Raw genomic sequence first — 24,742 nt, forward strand, 5'->3', positions numbered from 1 at the left:
CACCGGCGAACGAAAGAGCAGCGCATCGAGCTGGGTCCGGTCCAGGCTTTTGGGGAACAAAGAGGGAGGGTGATCGGGGCATCATGGCTGCTTTTGCTCTTTTTCTTGCCGTCTTTGCGTGGCGTGGGAAGGTTCGGAACATGATAGAAAGGTACCTAAAACCGTGCATTTTAGCTGCCTTTTGTTTTGAACAGTACGTCAGTGGCATAGTGCGTGAGTGCCTAGGTTCGGTTGATCGCTCAATCTGGTCTCTGGGCGTTTACCTACAGTGATGTACCTGATGGAGTGATGAGACATAGCTAAGCTCAATGTTTTTTTAAGGAACTAGGCGGTTTCTACGCGGAGACCCATCGTCTAGCGTCTAGGTGTGCCTAGGCGTTTTCTAGACGTTTTATCTTTTTTTTTATTTCAGCGTATATAGCTGAATAATATATATAAATATAGTACTTTAGCATATATATAGCTGAATAATATATATAAATATAGTATTTCAGCATAAGTTGAAGACAAATTAAAAGATAAAGTGATAAACATGACATGATAATTGATAAAGCCCCACTGCCATATCTTCTTGACTTCTTCAATAGGGTTCCATATATTCATCCTCATCATCATCAAACTCTTCTTCTTTGGACTCAAATTCTTCTCCTTCATAAAGTTGTCTCACTCTTGCACTTCTACGCAGCTCAAGTTGTTGATCTGCTCCCACTGCATCTCCAATAACAGACCAAGGTATCCCTGTACCATCCATTTCCTCATCTTCCTCATCTCTATAGACAACTGTTGCACAATTATCTCCATCTTCATACAGAAAACCTTGAGCTTCAGTTGCCTCACTAGACAAGAGAACATCAGTGATCTTCTTTGACATTATCCTTTCTTTCTTATTAATCAACTTGGAGTTGAATTGAATAAAGACCAATTTGTTGAGTCGGGTTGTAGTAAGCCTATTTCTCTTCTTAGTGTGTATCTACAAATTAAACATGAGAGCATATAACTATCTTAATTCCTGTAAGTTTACTGTTGAAATCTAGTCACTAGATAGGGAGTTAGGGACTAACCATTTCAAATGTACTCCAATTTCTTTCACAACCAGAAGAGCTTGATGTCAGAGAAAGGATCCTTGTTGCCAAATTTTGTAAAGCTGGTGTTTCAGTTCCATACAGCCACCACCAAGATGCTGAAATAAACAACAACTCTTTAATATTAGTTACAAACATACAATAGATGATAACCAGCCGTGTAACATAAGTTACCTCTACCTCGATTGTAATCAATTTTTTCACAACTCCTTGCAAGCTTCTTGTTAAAGTATCCTTATCTATTCTGAAACTTCTTTAGTTCAGTGTTGACAGCCTGATCTTGCATCTCCTCATCATGATGATAAAAGGTCTTTACACAGCTGATAAATCCTTCTGTTATTGTGGCATCATCAAAGATTGATGGGTTACCATAGCTGTAGTATGGATTCAACAGATAGGCAGTCAAATGCAATGGAGAATCTAGTCTTCCTTTCATCTTCTTGTCAATAATAGCAATAACTTCGTTGTAGCGGGACTGAACATTGCCATAGGCTTCCTTGATCTCTCTTTGCCTTTAGTAGTTCTCCATATAGGAAACCCATTGATGGCTTCACATCCCCATCAACCAAACGAAGAACTTTAACCAATGGCTCAAAAACACTCAAATGGAGCTTCACATCCTTCCAAAAGGTTGGACTCAATATTGTTGCTGTTGCATCTTTTCCCTTTTTTGACTTCACATCCTTCAATGTGTCCCACCTATTATGAACTACCATATTTCTTAGTTGGTCCTTCTTCTCTAGTATGATGTTCAAAGTGAGAAAAGCTGAAGCAAACCTAGTCACTCATGGCCTTATTATCTCTCTCCCCTCTGTGAAGTGTCTCAAGCACTCCAATGTTCTTGTATGCCCATAGACAAATCTGGTGAATGCCTTTACTTGGTCAATCACCTTCTTGAACCGTGGCATGTTGCCAATTCCTTGGAGCATCAAATTGATTGTGTGAGTTGCACAAGAGCTCCAAAAGATGTTTGGTCTCTTCTCCAAAAGTAGCTTCTTTGCTCCCATGTTGTTAGAAGCATTGTATGTTACTACTTGCACCACATCATCCGGACCAATGTCTTCAATTACCTTGTCCACTAGTTCAAATATGACTTCACTTGTGTGTGACACATCTGGCATCTCTTTTGAGCTGACAAAACTGGATCCATCAGCAGAGTTAGTGCACAGGTTCATTATGCTTCTCCTCTTCCTATCTGACCAAGCATCAGTCATAATAGAGCACCCATTCTTCACCTTCTCAGCCTCATGTTCTTGCAGCAAACTCTTGGTTCTTGCATATTCTTCTTCTAGCAAACTCTCTCGCAGATCACGCAGAGGTGGAGGTTGAAGTCCAGGACCAAACTGTCCAATTGCTTCACACATTTGCTTGAACTCATCATTGTCACAAGCATTGAATGGTATGGCTGCACATGATACAAAAAAGTGAGTAGTTCAGGCATGTATTCAAATTTGAAATGAAAAAGTGAGTAGTAGATTATCATGTGTATAAACCCATCTTGCAATATATTTATGCACCTCATGTGTTCTTTTTTTCCAAAGTTCCTTGTTCAGTTTCTGTTGCTGCAAAGATTCAGATTTTGTTGCTTTAGGATGAATAGCATGTGTCCACTTATCCATGGATCCTAATTTGTGAGGCTCTAAACTTCCAACACAAGTTACTTCTTCATCCTCTCCTCCAACTCGAGAAACATTCACTTCTTCTCTAAGCTCTAGTTCACGAGCAACCGCCTTCTTCCTCTTCCTTTTTGAATCTTCCAGTGATTTCTTGCACTTGTCTTTAGCCTCCTGTGTACTCTTCTTGCATTTCTTCACATTTGTTCCAACATTGCCCACATGTTCCTTCAACCGATGCACCCCTCCTTGGCTCCGATGACCATAAAACTTGCACTCCACTTTGTCCTTGTTGTTTGGATCCACCAGAAACCCATACTCCCATCCCACATCATCTAAATTTCTTTTCAGGACATTCACCTCCTCCCGAGCACATCAGTGGTAAAACCAGAGCACCAGTACCAGTTTGAGGAGCACATCCATTAGCAGCACTACCTCCTAACATTCTACATGAACATTGAAGAGCAACAGAGGCATCATATATGAATTGCAGAGATACAGAGCATACAGGCACACAGCAACATACAAAGTAGTACAAGGTATATGAATTGTAGAGATACAGAGCATATAGACACAAAAAAAATCATGAATTGCAGAGATGACTGATGAGCAACCAAGAAGAGTACAGAGGAGCAGGGGGCGGCGGGAGGAAGGACAAGGACCTCACCTTGGGGTTCCCGAGCGGTGGGCCGAGGGGCAGCAAGGAGGTCCAGGGGTAGCGGCGGGCTAGCGGATGGGGCGCAGGGGACCTCTTAGGAGTGGCGGTGGGCCGGTGGATGGGGGCGCAAGGGACCTCCAGGGGCGGCTGCGGTTGGCGGACAGGTGCGTAGGCGACCTTCAGGTGCAGGGCCGGGCGGCAGACGGGGGTGCAGGGACCTCCAGATGTGGCGGCGGGCTGGCGGCCGAGGGCGCAGGGAGCTCCAGATGCGGCGGCGGGAGGCTTACAAAGGGAAATCGAGTCCTTTTATTGTGCGGGCGTTTCCTTTCCCGTGCGCGCGCTTCACCGGCTAAACCTCATGCGCTCTCACCTAGGCACCGCCTCCTCCACCTACTCACCGCCCAGGCGCCGCGGAGGCGCCGCAGAACGCCGCGGAGGCACCGCAGAACGCCGCGGAGGCACGGCCAGTGCCTAGGACGCGCCTACACCCCTAGGCCAGGCGGAACCCCTCCGCCTAGCACCTAGTCGCGCCTAGGCAAGCGCCTAGGCTCGCCTTGTTTTTCATTGGCTAAGCTAGGGTCGGGCGGGTCATCATATTAATTCTGGCCGTAGCTATTGTTAGTATCTTTTTCCGTTTGTCATTTTCACAACTATAGAAATATTATCACCACCGATTCGGAACCCCTCTTCACCACCGGTTTTTGAAACCACTAGATGAATAGTGACAATGACAATGATGATTAAGTACTCAGAAGCGGCGGTGACAAAGGCTGATCACTCCATACCACTGCGCCAGTCACTTGTGACTAGTGTAGGGTTGCTGTTCGTTTACATTAACTTCTCGAAATCTTATATTAAATATTTGAACACCAAAACGATCTCAACTAAAAAGGTTGTGAATGTAAATTTTTTTATCTCGTTGGGCACTATAACTTTAGTATACAACATGTCTCCGTATAAGGTTGTTTAAAAATACAAAGGAATACATTTATAAAGTATGAAGAATAATAATGGAATATTTGGACCCCTAAATAATTTCAACTAAAAATTTATCAAACATAAATTTTTAGATCTAATTGAGCATTACAACTTTGGTATATAATGTGTCTCCATCGGAGGTTATTTGAAAAGAAATTCAAAAGTTCAAATTTATAAAAGATGTGACATAATAATGAAATATTTGGGTCCATAAATGAACTCAATTGAATTTGTAGATCTCAATTTTAACATAGAAAATTGTCTTCATCTGACTTCATATAAAAAAATTTATGAGTTTATTACTGCTAGATCTATAAGTTGTTGTCCGACTCACACATGACCTCTAGGTCAAAACTCGAACTAACACTGGCAACCTTTCACTACCGGATTGTGATTTCAAATAAACAGTGAAAATACTACATGTTTCTCTATCGGTTCATAGATGGAAATTGCAGTAATATGTGTGTTTACACAACCGGTTCCTGCATCCACTACATCCACTTACTTAAACCGCCAATGAAATCATATCACTATCAGTTTTGTTTGAATCGGAAGCGATAAGCCGTGTAGTGATGTTTATTGATTTTTCTAAGTGCTTACTTGTTCCTAGATCGAAAACATATTTTATATAACTTCTCTTTTCCTAAAAGAAAGTTATTAGCAAAAGTATGAAATGATCATGCTTACCCCTATTTATTAGTCATATTTGTCTTTTTCTAGTGTAGAGATTCTTGGTATTGTGTCATTGATGACCCAGTTAACTTTGGTGCCTAGAACCATACGTTGCATATCTTCAGACAAATTAGTATTTAACCTACAGTGCATACAACTATGATTAATGGATAAAATTTCTATTTTTTTATAATGCACAGCTTATCATAGTGACAAAAATATATTATAAACATATTGATAAACTAACAAAATAATAAACTTAATCGAATAAAAGCCTGATAACCATGCAATTTGCCTGGATAAGATGATAGACCAATGTCTTTGCAACAGTGACAACAAACACATACAATGTCATATATTATTTAGCTAGGCTCGCGCTGTATAGCTTGCAATAATTGCAGTAGTGAGTGCTCGAGGGCAAAGTTCAAGTGTGTTGTTAGATAGGATGTGGCACTATATGGGTTGAGTTGTTTACTTGTGTGCAGCTTGTAATCAACAACAATAGGTAGATAATTTAATGTTTCTATGTGTTTGAAGATTGTATGGGCATGTATATGAAAACTAGATATTAAAACTTGTTTTTACAATTTTATACCTTCTAAACATTTTTATTTATTTATAACATAGTAAAGTCTCGCCGACTTGGCACGCTAGTTTATTGAGAAGCTAAGGTCTCTTACTAATTTGATTCATCTATATTTTGTTTACTACATTTTATTGTTAATTGAAAATAGTCCAAAGTAATCATAACTTGCCTCCAGGTATGCAAAATGAGTGTTTATAAACCTATATTATTTTGTTTGTATTGTTACACGATAATGTGATTGATTCTTCTGACGATATTCTTATGAAATCATGGAATTTTTCACATTTAAATTTTTATATTAGATTATTGTAGGTGTGTACTACACAGTAAGTCTAATATTATCCTCATACCAACGCATAATACAGATAATGTCGATAGAAACCAACATGCTTTAGAAAAAGATATATCCTAAATTATTTTATGAGCAAGGGTGTGTGTCATACAAAAAAGTTTGATTGTTGCATTTTCATAGTTGCAAATAGCATCCTCATACACCAACGCGGAATACTAGCAAATAATTTTGATCAAAATGGAGGAGATGGAGATCAGTATGGGCCCCTCATATTCCGCTTTAGTAAGTGCTAGATCTCTTGAATCTTAGACCATGCAATATGTTTGACCTCGATTTTCTTCTTAACATTAGTAGTGATTTGTAGATGGGCACATACATTTTTCTTTCTGGATGAATTTATTGATCTTTGTAACAAATTGCACCGTTCTTCATGATGTGACTTTTTGATGTGTTGCTATGAAGGAATATGGGATTGTGGACTCGGGTAATATTCCGCTTTAGATTGTAAATCCAGTGGAAGCTATGCGTTTCCTTCTCTCATTCTCCAATAGGAACTTACTAAATAGATAGGATTAGGACAGGAGCTATAATCTCTCCATCATTTAATCCACCTATTGCAAACTTACACTTGGGGTGTTGTGAACAGTCGCATCTTTCACGAATGCAATAGATCAAGAGGGACGAGTTTTAGACATTGTTATATAAGATTTATTCAATATGTAGAGATTTAAAGTGATCCAGCACAAATCAAGCCAACTATACTAGCCACTAGGTCTGACATATATTCATCATATTCCACATGAATGCCAAAATTAGCACTAAAACTCCTCCCTCACCCTTCTAGTGAACTTTATCATTTGACTTTCAATGATAACTTCAAGGTAAACTTTATTTAGAATATCTAAATTTCAGTTCCCTTAATTTAAGTATATAAAAAACACCCATAAAACTGAAGGAAGGAGAACAAACCTTGTTTTATATTCATCAATGTAGGTGACCTAGCTGGTGTGAACTGAGCGTACATGAGCATACAATTATTTAGGTTCACTGTGATATAAATATGTCCACCGGGTTCCGGCGACTCATGAGTGTGCTTGTATTTTTCTAAATTTATTCTATGAGTAAAAGTGCTTTCTTTTACTAGTACATGACATACCCATCCACAGTATGTTGACTTTTTTAATCTTAAGATCTGTTGACCAAGTATCTTATTGCGGTTCGTTTCATTTTTGTTTGCCTGAACTTAAAAGGATAAATATCTGACTGCTGTTGCCGCGCAGCTTTTGAGACGAGGAAGAACGGCAACCCGGCCGGCCAATCCGCCAAAAAGCTGTGGCGCAGATCGATGCCGCCGCACGGGCGCACCGAGTGATAGACGCCACTCCGGCTGTTTGGCGCACGTCGCGCCGTGGACGGGGGATATGTCGTGTGACTGTGCGAGTATGCATGGGACGCAGACGCGCACCTCAGCGACTGCGAGTCCGCGTGCGTCGCTGGCCAGCACCCGCCACCCGCGACTACACGCATTGATAGAGAAATGCGCAATTTGACCCATCATGCCGGTTCCATGCAGAAATGCGCAAACAGGTGCAGCCCAGTATACGCTTTCGTTCTTTCAGGGTAGCCGTCGAAGCTCTGTGGCCTATGCGTAATGGGTTGACCTTGGCGTGAGCTTGACAACGACACGAATTGGCATCTAGCAAGAGTACAGAAGCCATGGACCATGGTTGTCCTAGTGGCGAGCTAAGTGCGGCTACATATGGTCAGCAATTCGGGATCAATTAATATAAACCTATGAAAAATGTAGACCGATAATCAGGTATTCCACGCCTAAAATCTCGTTTTCATTTTTCGCAGCCTAAATCTTTGCATGTGCGGTTTTGTGTGGTCAAGTAGTGACTTGCAAAATATCTGATGTGCAGTTTGCGTTTGTGTGAGCCGTTTGGAATGTTTGACGCAGTGGGCGCTCGGTGGCTCCGACTGATTGCCGCTGTACATCTTTGGGAGACGATGCTGCTGATGACTTGATGAGTGGCTGACTGATTGCCGCTATAGAGCTTTGGCCTTAGCTTTCATTATATTCCATTTCCTTTCTTTTGTTTTGTTTTCTTTTTGTCTTCAAAAACAACATAGGTATGACTACTTAAAGAAAATGTTTCGCTCTGTTTATGTGGAACAGAAACGTGCACTCTTTTTGCACTAGGCGTGATACAAATCATTCAAAGTCAACTCGAGGCCCATGATATAAACCACCCGTATCTTACCTGAAAAATCGCTTGTACTGGAATTCAGTGTGACCTGTGACACCATTTTCCATCCTAACACTTCGAGGTGAGCCCCCTCGCTCCTTTAAGGCTTGGCTGGTAAAAAACCTGCTTTGATAACGAGCCAATTTGGCTTGGTTCGTTAAAACTAACAGGCTAATTAAAAACAACGGTGTTAGAGTATATTAGACAACTTCGGATATGGTTAGTTTATGATTGATTGTAATTCCGAAATAATCTTCCTTATCTCTAGGAGAGGCTACTTGCCCTCCAAGCCATGTACTCCTATATAATCAGCCCAAGGGGCTCAAGCAATATCATCTCATGCATTATATGCAATCCCTATTGCTTTCATGGTATCACGAGAATAGGTTACAAATCCTAGGCCTCCGGCTTCCGCTGCCCTCGCACCGCCCCCGAGGAGATCAATCTCCGCCGAGAGCAGCGCCCTCATAGGATGCGCAGCCGATCCCTCTGATCCGCCGTGCCGATCGTGGTCAAGCAGCAAGCAGATCACCCCTCCACTCCTCCAGGCTGCGGCGGCCCCCGGCGGCGGCGAGCGGCCCTCCACTCCTCCAGGCCGTGGCGGCCCCCGGCGGTGGCGGTGGGTGGCCCTCCACTCCTCCAGGCCGCAGTGGCACCTAGCGGTGGCGGGCGCCCCTCCAGGCGCATCCTTGCGCTGCCCCGACCGCTCCATTGGCACCTCCGATCGATGCATCCGACCGCTCCGACCAGCGCGGTCGGAGACTCCGGTCCGACTGGTCCTCCGCCGGTCAGACTGGTTCTCCGTGGGCCTCTTCTTGCTGCTACTGTTTTTCTATTTCCCGATCAGAGATCGGATTGTGTCGCCCTGCTGTCCCGTTGTCTCTTCATCGTCGACACTCCCGAAGATGAGGTTGTCATTGCGCCCTTCAGGATGTTGCGGCAATGCTCGTGAGAAAGCCATCCTCGTCGACGACGCCACCCTTTCAGGCAGTGGCGCCACCCATGCTGCTGGTCTGAGTCCGCACCTATTGCCACACACTCGCGGACACCGCCGCCGACGCTGCTGAAGGTAGATGCAATTGCGCTCTTTAGCTGCACCATCTACCATCGCGCTCGGCTCATCATCCTACTGATCCTGTCAACAAGAAGTTGCTGCTTTTGTGTATTCAGGTGCCTTCGCTGATGCGTTCTCCAAGCCTTGAGATGAATTGATTGAGGGCTGCCATGCAGCCTGTAAGCTTCTGCACATCCTTGATGCCAGGTGGAGCTTGCATATTTGTGATGGTAGAGATTTTCTCCGGGTTATCCTCAATGCCACGGTGACTAATGCCGAGTAATTTTCCTGAGGGTACACCGAAAACGCATTTCGTAGGGTTGAGTTTCCACTGGAATGCTCGTAGGCTTGCAAAGGTTTCTTCTAAGTCTACAACTAGATCATCTGGATTTCTTATTTTGACGACTACGTCATCTACATAAGCTTCTACCTTACGGTGTAGTTGCTTCTCGAAACACATCTGGATGGCACGTTGATAGGTCGCACCTACATTTTTTTAGCCCGAAAGATATTGTTTTGTAGCAAAATGCTCCAAACAGGGTGGATAAAGCTATTTTGGCTTGATCTTCTTCTTTGAGGGCTATTTGATGATAGCCTGAGTAGCAGTCGACAAAGTAGAGCAATGCACACCCAGCTGTGGAGTCGACTACTTGGTCGATCCTGGGTAGTCCAAAGGGGTCCTTTGGGCAATGCTTGTTGAGGTCTGTATAGTCGACGCACATCCTCCACTCATTGTTCTTCTTGCAAACGAGTACAGGGTTGGCTAGCAAATCAAGGTGGAAAACCTCCTTGATAATCCCTGTTGCGAGTAGTTTGGCTAGCTCTTTTTGATTGCATCTCTTCTGTCTTCGGCGAACCTTCATAGTCGTTGTCTTTTTGGGGTAGCTTTGGGGTCAACATTTAACGAATGCTCGATCAGCTCCTTGGGCACACCAGGCATGTTAGCTGGCTTCCAAGCAAAGATATCATGGTCAGCCCGAAGGAAACTAACGAGCGCACTTTCCTATTTAGGGTCTAGCCCTGTTTCAATCAGGGCTATCTTGGATGAGTCACCAGTCTAGAGATCGACAGGTTTGAAGTCCTTCTTGCTTGCTGGTTTCACCTTAGTCGATCCCGACTTGTTTTCTGGGATCTTGAGTTCTGTGGGGCTGAGTTTCTTTGATGTTGTGAAGACTTGTTGCATGTGATTGGGTGCTTGAGAAGTCGCTACGATTTTGACAGCTTCCGTGTCGCACTCGTAAGATCGCCTCAAGTCTCTAGGTAGTGTCAACTCACCCTTAGGTCCTGGCATCTTGAGTACCAGGTATACGTAGTGTAGTATGGTATAGCCATAAACTTGGCCAGGGCTAGTCTTCCGAGTATGGCATGGTAAGAAGTTTCAAAGTCAGCAATCTCAAACCTAATGTACTCGGTTCGGTAATGTTCCTTGGTGCCAAAAGTGACTGATAGGACAACTTGTCCTAAAGGTATGGCAGCATTGCCTGGGACAATTCTGTAAAATGGTGAGTCTGTTGGAGTAAGCATGTCTGTGATGTCGAGGCACATTTTCGTTAGTGTCTTTGCGAAAATGACGTTGAGTCCGCTTCCGCCATCGATGAGTACTTTGGTAAGTCTTGAGCCTGCGACGACAGGATCGAGTACCAGAGGGAATCGGCCTGGTTCTGAGAAACTTGTCCATTGGTCCTTTCTGCTAAAAGTTATGGGTACCTCAGACCATTTGAGTGGTGTAGGAGCTGCTGGCTCCATAGCCATAATCTCTCTAAGTACTAGCTTATTGGACCGCTTAGACGCGGTACCTGGGATTCCACCAAAAATGACGTTGACTGTCTTAGAGGCAATTTGGAACTTGCCTTCACCTTCGTCAGCTTCATTGACCTTGCCTTTACCCTTCTCCTTCTTCTGACCAATGTCTTCGGGAAGGGGTGGTGCGGGTAATTCCTGCATTACTCGGCGCATGCTGTAGCAATCAATCGCTGAGTTTTTGCTGTTTGGATGCCATGGGCATTACTTCTTGAGTAACTCGGTAAAGGAGGGCCCGTCATTGCGTTTGTGTGACCCTTTATTGCCTGAGTTGGACATAGCCGCGACAATGTTGTCAGGTTTGCGCTTGCGGTTCTAATTACCTGAGTAGTTGTTTCGAGGGTCATTGTTGCGGTTTCTGTCTTGTTCATGATTGTTGTTATTGTTGTCGCGGCCGCGGTTGCGATGAGAGTCGAATCTCTCACGCTCTTTGTCTTCTTCATTTGCCCATTGTTGCACCATGATTTTGAGATCTTTGACAGTGGCTGGACGACGTCTGCCAAAGTATTGGTATGTTCGATGATCGTAGAGGCCATTTTGAAAGCACTCGATGACGTCCCCTTCTGAAATGTCGACTACTTTAGCCTTCTTTTCAAAGAAATGATGTAGGTAGTCGCGAAGTGTCTCGCTTTCTTTCTGTTTGACTTGGCTCAGGTCAATTTTGTTGCCTGAGCGAGACATGGAGCCCGCATAATTATTAGTGAAAGCCTTCGTCAAGTCTTCCCAGGAATAGATTGACTTAGGCTTGAGTGACTCGAGCCATGTTAACGGCACGGGTTCCATGCATATGGGGAAGTGAATAACCTTTGTATCATCATTACCCCCCAGCTGCTTGAACTGCTAGTGAGTAGCAACGTAGCCATTGGACTGGATCTTGCTTGCCATTGTACTTAGTGATCCCCGTCGGCTTGAACTTCTCGGGTAGTTTAGCCTTCATTACTCGTGTGGTGAAGGTGGGGAAGTGATCATAGTCATTGGCGTCGCGTTCATGTTTGCTGCGATGGTTGTTATTGTGTACCTCTCTTGGGTCGCTGAAGATTGAGGCTTCGCGATCAGCTCTGCGGTGGCAAGGGCTCTTTACTGAATTGGTGCAGCTAGCCTCTCCTGCATCCCTGTTTCGCCTTGGGGCCTCATGTTCATCTCTGCTTTGCCTTCGGCTGTGTTATCTTGGCTGGTTGACTACTTCGTGACTGTTTCTTGGAGCCTTGTGATTGCTACCGTGGACTGCAATGTCTGTGCTGCCATCTTGGTGGGCCGAATTGTGAGGAATAGATGGGATCAGTGATTCCTTGTCAAGTGGTTTGTAAGCTTGTTCTGCGAGTTGTGCTATTAACTCATTGCCCCTTTCCATGAGTTGTGCTGTTAACTCATTATCTCTGTCATGAGGTATGAGAGTTGATATGATATTGATTGAGGTAATTGCTGCGAATGGAGTGTTGTGCTCTCGAGCTTGCACTACATCGAATGCTATTTCGAGGTTCACAATAGGAATGTTCGTAGCTATAAGTCGGTGACGATCTACTCGTGCAACATTGCATGCCCTTCTTTGATTTCTCTGTTCAGAGGTTTCACCTCGTGGGGCGTTAGCTGACAACTCATCTTGTGAGACGTCATTGAGTTGTCCAACCCGTCCAGAAGTTTTTTGGTGGCTGGCACCTGCGTTGTTGTTTGGTGATGTAATGATGAAAATTTCTCTGTCCGGGTAGTAGATTCCAGAGCTTGATATTGCAATCTCCGTAGTGCTTCCTTCTTCGCAGGTTGAAGTAAGCGGGATACCCTCTTGATACGGGAGGTTGTCCATGTGAGCGACAAGCCATGACTCGTAATTTTGGGCAAGGAACAGTGGCTTCATCCCAGGCCAATAAATGAATCTACCTTGCGGAGTCGAAGTAATTACCAAGCCTTGAGCTGGGCTTGATAAAGGGATCTCTTGGATGGAGTCCGAGTCGTAGTCACAGTCCTTGACTGACTCGAGTTCGGTTTGGACTCGAGTGAGGAGTTCTTGGTGGACCGTGGCTGCGTTGCGGAGTCTGAGCGGAAATCGACTTCGGCTTGGAGTCAGTTTGCGTGATGACTTAGACGCCAGCTGGTGTTTGCTTGTCTGAGTCGGGGTTGAGTCCGAGGCGTAGTCGAACTTGATGTCGTTGATGTTGAAATTTTTGATTTTCCCGATGAAATCCACTGCTTCTTGACGATCAGAGTTTTTGTGAGGACGCTTCTTCTCCTGGTTGTTGATGATGTAGCGTTGAAAAGATCCAGCACCATCAGCGATGCAGAGCTAGGAACCAAAGACAAAAGTTGCATCCGCCTCGAAGGCGAACACTGGCTTGATGACGACTGGTGCCATCAATCTCACGTGAAGAAACTCGGCGACTCCCCCTACCTGGCGCGCTATCGGTGTTTTAGACCAGCAACCCGCCTAGGAAGTACCCAAGGTGGTCTTTTGTGTGGTGGGTGTCGTCGAGAATCAAGGAGTCGATGGTGACGCAAGGAACACAATTTAGACAGGTTCGGGCCGCTAGATCGCATAATACCCTACGTCCTGTGTGTTGGTTGTATTGAACTTGTGTCAAGTTGCACTTGTTGTTTGGTGGGGGTCCCTACTCTCCCTTATATAGTCGGGGGAGCAGGGTTACAAGGCAGGAGTCCTAGTTGAGTACATTACAGAGTCCTACTCTAACTCAGTAGAGTAGTTTCCTTTGGACCCGACAAGTCTTCAGGGGGTCCATGAAGCCTACGCGCCCTGCAGAGTAGTCTTCATGTCCGAGCAAGTTTCGGGTACGTTCCCTTGAGTGGGATCGTACAAGTCTTCTGATGGGCCCGAGGTTGCCCAGCCGACAGGACCCGCGCCCTCCTCCACGGCTTCGATCACGTCCACGTCGACCTCGGCTACTTTGGCACTAAGGGGCTACCATCTGCTTGACAAGCCTCTTCGGCTCCCATGCCAGCCACAACATCTGCGACGCATTAACGGTTGCGACTGCGGGAGATGTCATCTCTTCGGCTTATTCTCTAGTCTCATCGTCTGCGCACTCCTATTGTGACTGCGGGGGGATGTTAGAGTACATTAGGCAACTCCGGATATGGTTAGTTTAGGATTGATCATAATCCCGAGATAACCTTCATTATCTATAGGAGAGGCTACGTGCTTGCGCATTTTGTGGAAAGGGGATTGGCGGTGCCCACCTCCGACTTCTTTAGAGGTATTCTCGAGTACTACAAACTTCAGCTCGTCCACTTGAATCCCAATGGTGTACTACACATGTCTATATTCGTACACCCGTGCGAAGTTTATCTGGGAGTACCTCCAAGTCTCGAGTTGTTTAGGAAGCTGTTCCGTTGTAAGCCTCAGCCGAGTGCTCAGCGGACGGAAGTCTTTGGAGGCGCCGGGTTCCAGCTTAGGAACTCGGGCGCGTATATTGAGTATAATCTGACCGACTCCCATGGGGAGTGGAAGAAAAGGTGGTTCTACATCGGGAGCCTGAACTGCATTGAAAGCCCTTTCAAGATTCGTAATGGGGATATTTGTAGCCATCAACTGTCGCCGCTCGGCTCGAGTAGCATTGCGCGTCCTTCGTTGGTTGCGCTGCTCGGAAGTTTCACCGTGAGGGGCGTTAATAGAAGATTCATTTTCGGAGATGTTGTCGATTTGTGCTAATCGCCTGGGGGTTCTGTCCTGGCTAGTACCCGGGTTGTTATTTTGAGTAATAACAAGTATTTCCCTGTCCGGGTAGTAGCTTTCAGAGCTTGATGTTGCAATTTCTGTGTAACTCTCATCACGGTTGAGTGGAACGCCTTCTTGATATGGTAAGTTGTCTATATGGGCGACTAGGCGCGAGTCGTAGTCACGGTCGAGAAGAGGTGGTCGCAATCCCGGCCAGTGGACGAATCTGCCTTGTGATGTCGAAGTTATTACCAACCCTTGGGCTGGACCAGATAATGGTATCTCTGGTGAGTAGGATGAGTCGGAGTCAACATCTTCGTCATGCCCGAGGTCGACTCGGGTTCAAGCAAGAAACCCTTGGTGGACTTTAGTCGCGTTGCGGAGTCCGTGCGGGAACCGCTTTGAAGTCGAAACCAATTTGGATGCTGACTGGGGCCGTCGAATCCAAAGCGAGTCCGACCCTGAGTCCAGGGGTCGGCTGAGCCCGACCCTTTGGAGGAGTAGCTCCGCCTCGCCCGACCCTGAGTCCTGGGGTCGGGAGTGCCCGACCCCTGAGCGGAAGGATGGAGTAGTCCGAGGCGAAGTCGAATCCGACGCGTAGTCGAACTCGAACTCGTTGACTTTGAAATCTTTTTCTGGTCAGATTTTCTGGTTTCTTCTGCTGAGTGTCGACGATTTGGCGCCGGAACGATCCCGAGCCTTCGGCGACGCAAAGCCAGGATCCAAAAACGAAGGTGGCGCCAGCTTTGATGAAGAAAACGGGTCTGATGATGACCTTTGCCATTGAGTTCGCGCTGAGAAACTCGACGAGTCCCCCTACCTGGCGCGCCAGCTGTCGGTGTTTTAGACCGGCAACCCGCCTAGGGAGTACCTGTGGCGGAACCGTCCAACTTAAACTGGTTTAAATGCACCTAATCGCTGCCGATACAGCAATTATCCGAAACGCACTTAAAACAGTATAAGTCCGGTCGTCCGTCGAGTGTCCCTAGGACTCCTCGAATGATCCACGTCACGTCTCATAGCCATACACCAGGATTGTTTCCGCGATGGGAAAGCATCAACAAATATTACATTTTTACATACATACATAAGGTACGAGTTATTACAAGACGTAGTTTGAAATAAACTTAACAGTGCAGGTCAAACCGAGGTTCTAGGAATTAAACATAAACGGGTTCAGGTAGGAGCTGAGCATTCAAGATTTCTTCTAAGGGTATTGCGAGACTCGTAACAATACCCTAGTTTTTCGGGGCTTCCTCCTCGGTGGATTCCTGCGGTGCTTCTGAAAACAGCCACAAGGGATAACCCTGAGTACGGGGTACTCAGCAAGGCTTACCCGACTAACCAATATAATAGCTTTTCTTGGAACTACATAATAGCTTTTTGGTGTACTGGCTGACATACTTTTTGCTAAAAGAGCTTACTATAAAAGCGTCCTTAACTTTATCTTTTATTTCAATTAAGTTATTACCTAACCATTCTAGATGATGATAAAAAGATTACTTGTAAACAACAAGGTATTAAGTCATACACCAAAATTTTAGTGGAAAGATATAGCATTCATGAATTCATACTACGATGCTCAACAGTGATCAAGTGCATTCATAACCGAGAATTTTTCCTAGGGTATAAAAATTTTAATGCATAAAGGAAAATAAAATAAGCCTAACAAAATTGGTTTCACTAATTTTGGACACCCCTAGAAATTTCTATGATTTAAATAGTGATAACCGGATTTAATCTATTATTCTACAAAAGAAAATCTAAATTTTCCCGAAAAACCCCGGGCCTACTTTTCTCACGCGCCCTTACTCTACCCCCTCTCTCTTACGCTGGGCCCGCAGCTCGGACCCACCTCCTTCTCCTATTCATTCTACCCGCTGGCCTACCTCCTCCTCTGCTAGGCTCACTGGGCCAATTTCCTTTTTCTCTTTCTCTTTCTAAACCCGGCACCTGCCCCAACAGCCCACTACTCCCCCTCCTATTCTTTCCGCGAAACCGGCCTGCTGGACCACCCGGGCGCCCGCCCTCTTTCTTCCCTACCGGCCCTTCCCCGCACCGGAGCCTGGGCCAACCAGACCACGGCCCACCAGACTCCTCCGCCCGGCCAGCCTCTTTCTTTTCCCTGCTTCTTCTGACACGCGGGCCCGGCGATGCCAGACCCTTCTTCCTCCTCCCGCCAAAACTTGAGCACGACAGGGGGCGGTGCGGCTCGCCGGCCGGCACCCTACCGGCGACGGGGCTAGGCCGGGGAAGCATCCCCATGCCCTAGCGCACCCGTGCGCGGCGATAGCTCCCCGGGAGGTGGCCAGAGCCATTCCCTCCACGACGGCGGGCAGCGGCGCTTACGGCCGGCCGTGACTACGCACGACAACGGCTCGGCCTACCGTGACGACTACTCCTACGGCTTCCTAGTACCCCAAGGACTCATCTACGATTACCCAAAAGGAAGAAGAACGACAGCAAGGAGGTGCTCACCGTGAGCAGGAGGTGCGGCGGTGGCAGACGGAAACGGCGGCGATGTAGGGTACGCCGGCGGAGGGGCTGGGCAACAAGTTGCTAGGGTTGCTGGTGGGGTGTGAGTGGAGGTGTGGACGGAAGGAATCGACGGGAGCTGCGGTGTGGTGGGAGTATTTGCTCGGCGGTGGCGGCTTGACAGAGAGGACGGCGGCGGTAAAAAGAACCAACGGTGAAAGCGGCGGCGGGAGCGGTAGATATATGAAATTTTACCGTGCGCATGGTCGACACCGTGACCTAGCTAGGGACTTGCGTGGCGCGGAGGTGGCCTAGCTATTGAGCTGGACAGCGGGCAGAAGCACCGGCGGCGACACGTCGTGCTCGGCTCTGTCGCCTCCCCCCTTCTTGTTTTTCTGATGCCCGAAATTCAAATCCAAATCACGGTCGATTTTGAATCCGACGGCTCCACGGTCCTTTAAGCAATGTTGTAGATAAACTCGAACTCTCCAAGTTTTATTTTTGCTCTGACCCGAGATAAACATCCTAACATAGTCGAATTTTGAATTCTTTTCTCAGTTTAACTGAATTCCTTTGAATACCCTATCAGTTCGACAGTCACTGAATCAGAGTCATTTACCCATCTTTGAAAATACTTTCAGTGGCCTAATTCCCTTCTTTTTAATCCAACTACTGACCAATCATACTCTACAATCATCAGGGATTCCATTTTGCCCATAATCACCTATGCTTCTTGTACCACATTCTCCTGAATTCGGCTCCAAACATAGGCACTTATCACTGTTTTCAGACTTAGAAAAATGACAGCTTCAGTGACTTAGCCAAAAATGGCAGAGTGCCAACTTTAGGCCTCAAATTGAATTTGTTCCCTTTGGGGTTCTTGATCAACAACACCCTGGTGTTCTTGCCCAAAGTCCATACTTCAGTATTGTATAGTTGTCTTGATCCCTTTATTTGAAAATTTTGGCAGAAATCAAATTCCAAAATGGACACTTGTGCTGTTTTTCTGAAATTCCTATTGTCGGGTAATGAACAGTACACTTCGGTTTTAATTTCTTTCTTTGGTTTTCTTGAGATATTTAGGACCAGATTTTGTCCCCAATCTTGATCTCCAAGTTCTAAACACTCTTATCCTTTCATTCCATATTTTTGCCAAATTTTTCTGAATTTCGAATTCAAAATTCAAATTTCGGTCAAATTTGACTCGAATTTGATTTTTAGCCAATTTCTTCTCCCTTTCTCCATAATTTGGCTTTTGGCTTTTCTTAGTTACCTTTGATGACTTAAAACACTAGGTGTTACAGCCTCTCCCCCTTAACAAAATCTCGTCCCGAGATTCCAGGGGTTAAATTCTTGGTTTTAAGAATGGAAAGGAAACTGCATCAGGTCAAACATCTTTCTCTTTTCTGTACAAGGAAAGTGGGGTGGTGGCTTTTGTTCATATGATCTTGACAGTTCCAAATAGTTTAGGATATTTAGACTCTAGGTCTTCAGCCTGTTCCCAAGTAGCTTCATCTGGAGTATGATTCTTCCATTGTACCTTGTAAAACGTAATACTCCGAGTTCGGGTATCTCTTGTCTTTTGATCCAAAATTTTAATAGGCCTTTCTTCGTAGGTTAGGTCTGGCTCAAGCTCAATTTCTAGATCTTCTAGAATCTCTTCTGGACTCTTAAGCACTTCTTAAGCTGGGACACATGAAATACATCATGTATAGAAGTAAGTTGGTCTGGTAACGATAGCTTGTATGCTACTGGACCCTTTCGTTCCAGAATCTCATAAGGACCAATATACCTTGGGGCTAGTTTACCCTTTAGTCCAAAACGTTGTACTCCCTTCATCGGGGATACCTTTAGGTACATAAAATCTCCGTCATGAAATTCCAAAGACCGTCTCCTTTTATCTGAATAACTCTTTTGTCGAGACTGGGCTATTTCTAAATGTTTACAAATCTTCCGGACCTTTGCTTCTGTTTCCATAACCAAATCTGATCCCAAATATGTCCTTTCTCCTACTTCCGACCAATTCAAGGGGGTTCGGCATCTTCGACCATACAAGGCTTCGAAAGGTGCCATTTTAATACTATCTTGATAGCTATTATTATAGGAGAACTCGGCTAGGGGCAAACAGTCGTCCCATAACTTAGAGAAGGTAAGGACACAAGCCCGCAACATGTCTTCCAAGATTTGGTTGACTCTCTCTGTTTGTCCCCCTGTTTGAGGATGATAGGGCAAGCTTCTGATTAGAGTAGTTCCCATGTCTTTCTGTAGTTGTTCCCAAAATCAGGAAACAAACTGGGAGCCTCGATCGGAGATAATTGTCTTTGGTACTCCGTGCAGAGATACAATCCGGGCTATATAGATCTTTGCATATGTCGACACTGGGTATGTAGTCTTGACGGGGATGAAATGGGCTGACTTAGTAAGTCGGTCGACAATAACCCATATGGAATCATATCCTTTTGAAGTAGTAGGCAACCCAACTATGAACTCCATGGAAATATCCTCCCATTTCCAGGTAGGGATTTCCGAAGGTTGAAGCAAACCCGCCGACTTTTGTAGGATTGGTTTAACTCTCCGGCAGGTATTGCACTCGGCTATATATTTTGCAATTTCAGGTTTCATCTTGGCCCACCAGAATCTTTGCTTTAAATCTTGGTACATTTTGTTGCTTCCAGGATGAATAGTGAACTTAGATAAATGTGCTTCGTCCAAGATCAACTTTCTTAGGCTTTCATTCTTAGGAATTACTATCCTTTTCTTGAAATATAGTCCCCCATCTTCTTCTTGAGTGAGTTCGGGAATCTTTCCTTCTGTCTTCTGTTGATAAAGTACCTTGATCCAAGGATCTTCTTTTTGGGCTGTTATAATTTTTCCTTTTAGGGTGTCTTGTACAATAATGTTCTGGAGGGCACCTTGTTTTGCTATTTCCAAGCTTAAATCTTCTAATTCTTCACACAAGGTCTTAAAGTTAGACTGAACAGTAGTACAGTGGCATTGGGCTTTTTTGCTCAAAGCATCAGCCACCACATTGGCCTTACCAGGATGATAGTGGATTTCTAACTTATGATCTTTAATTAGCTCCAGCCATCGTCTCTGCCTCATATTCAAGTCCACTTGAGTGAATATGTACTTTAAGCTCTTGTGGTCAGTAAAGATACGACATTCACTACCTAAAAGATAGTGCCGCCATATCTTTAATGCATGGACTATAGCAGCGAGCTCCAAATCATGGGTAGGGTAATGTTCTTCATGATGCTTCAGTTGACGAGAAGCATAAGCAATGACTCTGCCTCCTTGCATAAGAACACACCCTATCCCTGTCCCTGAGGCGTCACAGTACACGTCAAAGGGCTTCTCTAAATCAGGTTGAGCTAGCACTGGAGCTATAGTCAGTAGCTTCTTTAGGGTTTGAAACGATTCTTCACATTCGGGGTTCCACCCAAATTTTACTTATTTCTTTAACAACTCCGTGATTGGCTTGGAAATTTTTGAGAAGTTATGAATGAACCTACGGTAATACCCGGTCATTCCCAAGAAACTCCTCACTTCATGAACAGAGGTTGGTGGTTTCCAATCCAATATGTCCTTGACTTTTCCGGGGTCTACTTCGATCCCTTTTTCGGACAGTATGTGCCCAAGGAATGGAACTTTCTTTAGCCAGAATTCACATTTGCTGAACTTGGCATATAACTGGTGTTCCCGGAGTCTATTTAGAACAATACGCAGGTGTTGCGCATGTTCCTCTTCATCTTTGGAAAAGACTAGGATATCATCTATGAAGACAACCACAAATTTATATAATTCTGGCATGAATACCGAATTCATGAGATACATAAAATGCGCTGGGGCATTTGTCAGTCCAAAAGACATAACCAGGTACTCATATAATCCATATCGGGTTGAGAAGGCTGTTTTAGGTATGTCTTCGGATTTTATCTTAATCTGATGATATCCTGACCGAAGGTCGATTTTTGAAAAGACCTTGGCTCCAGCTAGTTGGTCGAATAACAAGTCAATTCGTGGCAACGGATACTTGTTCTTAATGGTTACCGCATTCAAGGGGCGGTAATCCACACACAACCTCAATGTGCCATCTTTCTTTTTAACAAATAGTGCAGGGCAGCCCCATGGTGAAGTGCTAGGTCGGACAAAACCTTTATCTAGCAATTCTTGGAGTTGGACTTTTAATTCTGCTAACTCCTTAGGTGGCATTCGATATGGCCTTCTTGAGATAGGAGCAGTACCAGGTTCTAACTCAATAGTAAATTCTACCGCTCTATCAGGCGGTAGTCTAGGTAGATCTTCTGGAAACACATCGACAAACTCATTAACCACGGGAATAGATTCTAGAGTCATTGCTCTAGTCTTTTTGACCATCTGGTCCAGACAAGGATGAGCGGGTAATTGGAGCTCAAAAGGATGACCTTGGTCATCTTTCATACTAACGACCCGGTTATCCATATCGATTTGAACTTTATGTTCCTTCATCCAATTTACCCCCAAAATAATATCTATTCCTTGATCTTCCAAAATTAAAGGATAAGCACCCACCTTATTTCCTTCTAAATTCAAAATCACATTGCGAGCTACCCAATTTGTATTTTGAGTAGCTCCAGTAGCTTGAATAGCATATTTGACACTTAAGGTGTGCACTTCTAGTTGGTGTTGCTTAACAAACTTCCTACTTATAAAAGTATGCGATGCACCCGAATCAAATAGAATCATGGCAGGATAATCATTGACAAGGTACATACCTACCAGAATAGGTTCACCTTCTGGAATCTCCTCCACATTCATATAGTGAGCTTGCCCCGTCTTGGTATTTAGAAATTTGCGGCGAACAAACTTTTGTTCGGCGCCCTGACCAGAGGTTTGAGCCCTTAAATTCGCGTTTCCCCCAGCTTTGGGAAAATGAAAGTCCCAGGCAAAGTGTCCCGGCCTTCCACAGTTAAAACAAACCTGTGGATTTCCCTGAGGAGTAGGGCTGCGAAACCCAAGAGGTGGCGCATTTCCAGGATGAGGAGTATTTGTAGGATTTTTGACATTCCAGGACTGAAATGGCCTCTGCTGAAAAGAAGGCCGATACGCGGGTCGAGGAGGACCTTGGTATACTACCTTCATCCTGTGCGGGGCATTCCCGAAGGTTCCAAAAGAAATATTCTTCCTCTTCAAAGATTCTTCTTTTTTTAAAGTTTCATCTAAGATTCTCATTTTCTCTTCTGCAGTAATAGCTGTGCTTCCCGTAGAACTATAGTCAGCAAAGGTGCAGGTAGACAACTTCTCCTGCATCCGTGCATTAAGCCTGCGAAGGTAACAGTCCCTCTTTCTGGACTCCGTATTAACATGTTCCGGTGCATACTGGGCCAAGTGATCAAACTCATTGGTGTAATCCAGAATGCTACGAGTCCCTTGCTGCAGCCCTAGAAAGTGCTCCAACTTCATTCGCATAATACCTTCTGGCACAAACTGTGTTCGGAAGGATTCCTTGAAGTTTTCCCATGTAACCTCCCTCTCGACAGGTTGCCTTGCCAAATAGCTGGTCCACCAGGTCCCAGCGGGACCCTGGAGTTGGAGTCCGGCAAACTCCGCCTTCTGGGTGGTGGTGCACTAGGGAATCACCTGAAATTTCTGCTTCATCGTCTGAAGCCATTCATTAGCCTCTAGTGGGTGCTCGGCTTTCAAGAATATCGGAGGACGAGTTTCCAGAAATTGGGTGTAAGATACACCACATTCTGGGTCCCGTCGGTTTCCACCATTGCCAGTGTTTTGCACAATCATCTGAAGCAGTTGAGCCTGTTCGGCTCCTGAATTCATGAGGCTGGCTATGGCATCAGCCAGCATTGGGGCTCTGGGTAAGTTTTCCTCGTGGCCCCCTGACCCCAAAGCTCGAGGACCTCTCGGATCCGTCATCTGTCAAAATCAAATAGAGTATTAATATATAAGTCACAGTTTGCCAACAGTTCCATGAGCATGCTAGTATTTCACACATCACAACATGCCTATTGTAATTACACACAAACCACACTTATATACATGATTATTTATATTACATGACCCGGAGTTGCCTTTTTACAAAACCACCACACTACTTTATCCCACTGCGTTTATCTTACATAAATACACCATAACACTTCTTGGTCAAGATCTTGCTTCAGCTGTCATAGGGGTAGATGCCTAACTCTTCAGCATTTAGTCCTAGCCGGGCCATCGCAGCCTGTAGAACATCCTAGTCCACCGTCATCAATGTCTGTCCCGGAGGAGCGACAGGTGGGGGCTGATTTACGGAATTCTCACTTTCCGACTCTAGCCCGGGGTCACTGGAAGTATAGGAGGTATATGATGCAGAGGTGCTAACTCCAGAATTCCCCTCCATTTCTTCTGGGTCTTCTTCTTCTTTCCCGCCTTCCTGCTCAGCTTCACCCCACTGTTGCATAGGTCCATAGCCTTGTGGATCTAATCCGTCTACATTTGCATCGGCCCAGGCAAAGTGATGGTTTTCCATTGGAGCTTCACCCATATCATCTTCCATATCGACATCAAAACGTTCTAAATTTTCATGAGCATATAAGTCGATCTCAGGAGCTGCAGGTGGAACCATATCACCCTCCACACCTACAACGTCCACCAACTGATTTGCTTCTTCTGGGTTCAGCGGCTGTGGCTCTTCTGGTGGTGGAGACTGTGGAACGTTTACTATGTTCTTGGCAGGTACTTGAGCTTGCATTTCCTCTAAGGCCAGACGAAGAGATAAGATTTCATCCAGCTGCTGAAATCTTTCCGCCTCAAGCCTGTTAACATTGGATTCAGCCTCTTCTCTTGCCCTGTCCGCCATATTCCTACTGGCATCCATGAATTCCTTCATTGCCCTGAGCTTCTCTTCATATTCATCTATCCTTCTGGATTGTTCCCTCATGATCTTCTCCATGTCATGTTCCCTTGCCAGTGCTGCTTTCTTGTACAATTCTTTATCGTGTCTAGCACCCATTACCTCAATCTTGGCATCCTCATTTTTCTTCCTCTGATTATAATATTCCCTGATGCAAGACTGATGCAGGTTATACATGGCAGTCATATAATCGGAGGCAGCAGCAACCAAAACATCATGTTCCACGCGAGAAGAATTCTTCAGGGCTTTAATCCTCCTCTTCCAAATTCCATCATCTTGATGCTTTATAGGATAGAACCGAGCAGAGCTCGACCCTATTTCTACTTTATGTTTCTCGCATAGATCCGTGAGAGCGGTCATAGCTGCCCTTTCAATTGTATCATTAAACTCAAAGCCCGACTCCATCACTTCATCAAGACGCCAATTGGGGTTTGTGTCTTCATCTGGGATATGGACATAAACAGTACAATACTGCTTATGACAGGTATCCTCCTTTCTCCAATAATACTCCGGAGGGTTATGAAAGCCTAACTCCTGCAGCGTTTTCCATAACAGCTGCACAAACCCTGGCTTGTCCAGGTAATGTCCTCGGGTCCATTCGTCCTGATTTGTGTAGCCTTCTTGGAACATCCTATAAAAGAAACGGGGTTAGGTCTAACGGCACTCACCAAACCCCAAAAGTTTTTAAAACATGCTTATGCAACATGATGCAACGTCTCTTGCGTACTCACAG

The 24,742-nt window shown here is 45.1% G+C and overlaps 1 pseudogene; it reads right to left on the minus strand.

Annotated features, from left to right (window-relative positions):
- Positions 1-580: 580 nt before the first annotated feature.
- On the minus strand, positions 581-24,414 carry LOC140222632 (uncharacterized; annotated as a pseudogene).
- Positions 24,415-24,742: the final 328 nt, after the last annotated feature.

Source organism: Setaria viridis, chromosome 4 (genome assembly GCF_005286985.2).
Source record: "Setaria viridis chromosome 4, Setaria_viridis_v4.0, whole genome shotgun sequence".
NCBI classification, from domain to species: domain Eukaryota; kingdom Viridiplantae; phylum Streptophyta; class Magnoliopsida; order Poales; family Poaceae; genus Setaria; species Setaria viridis.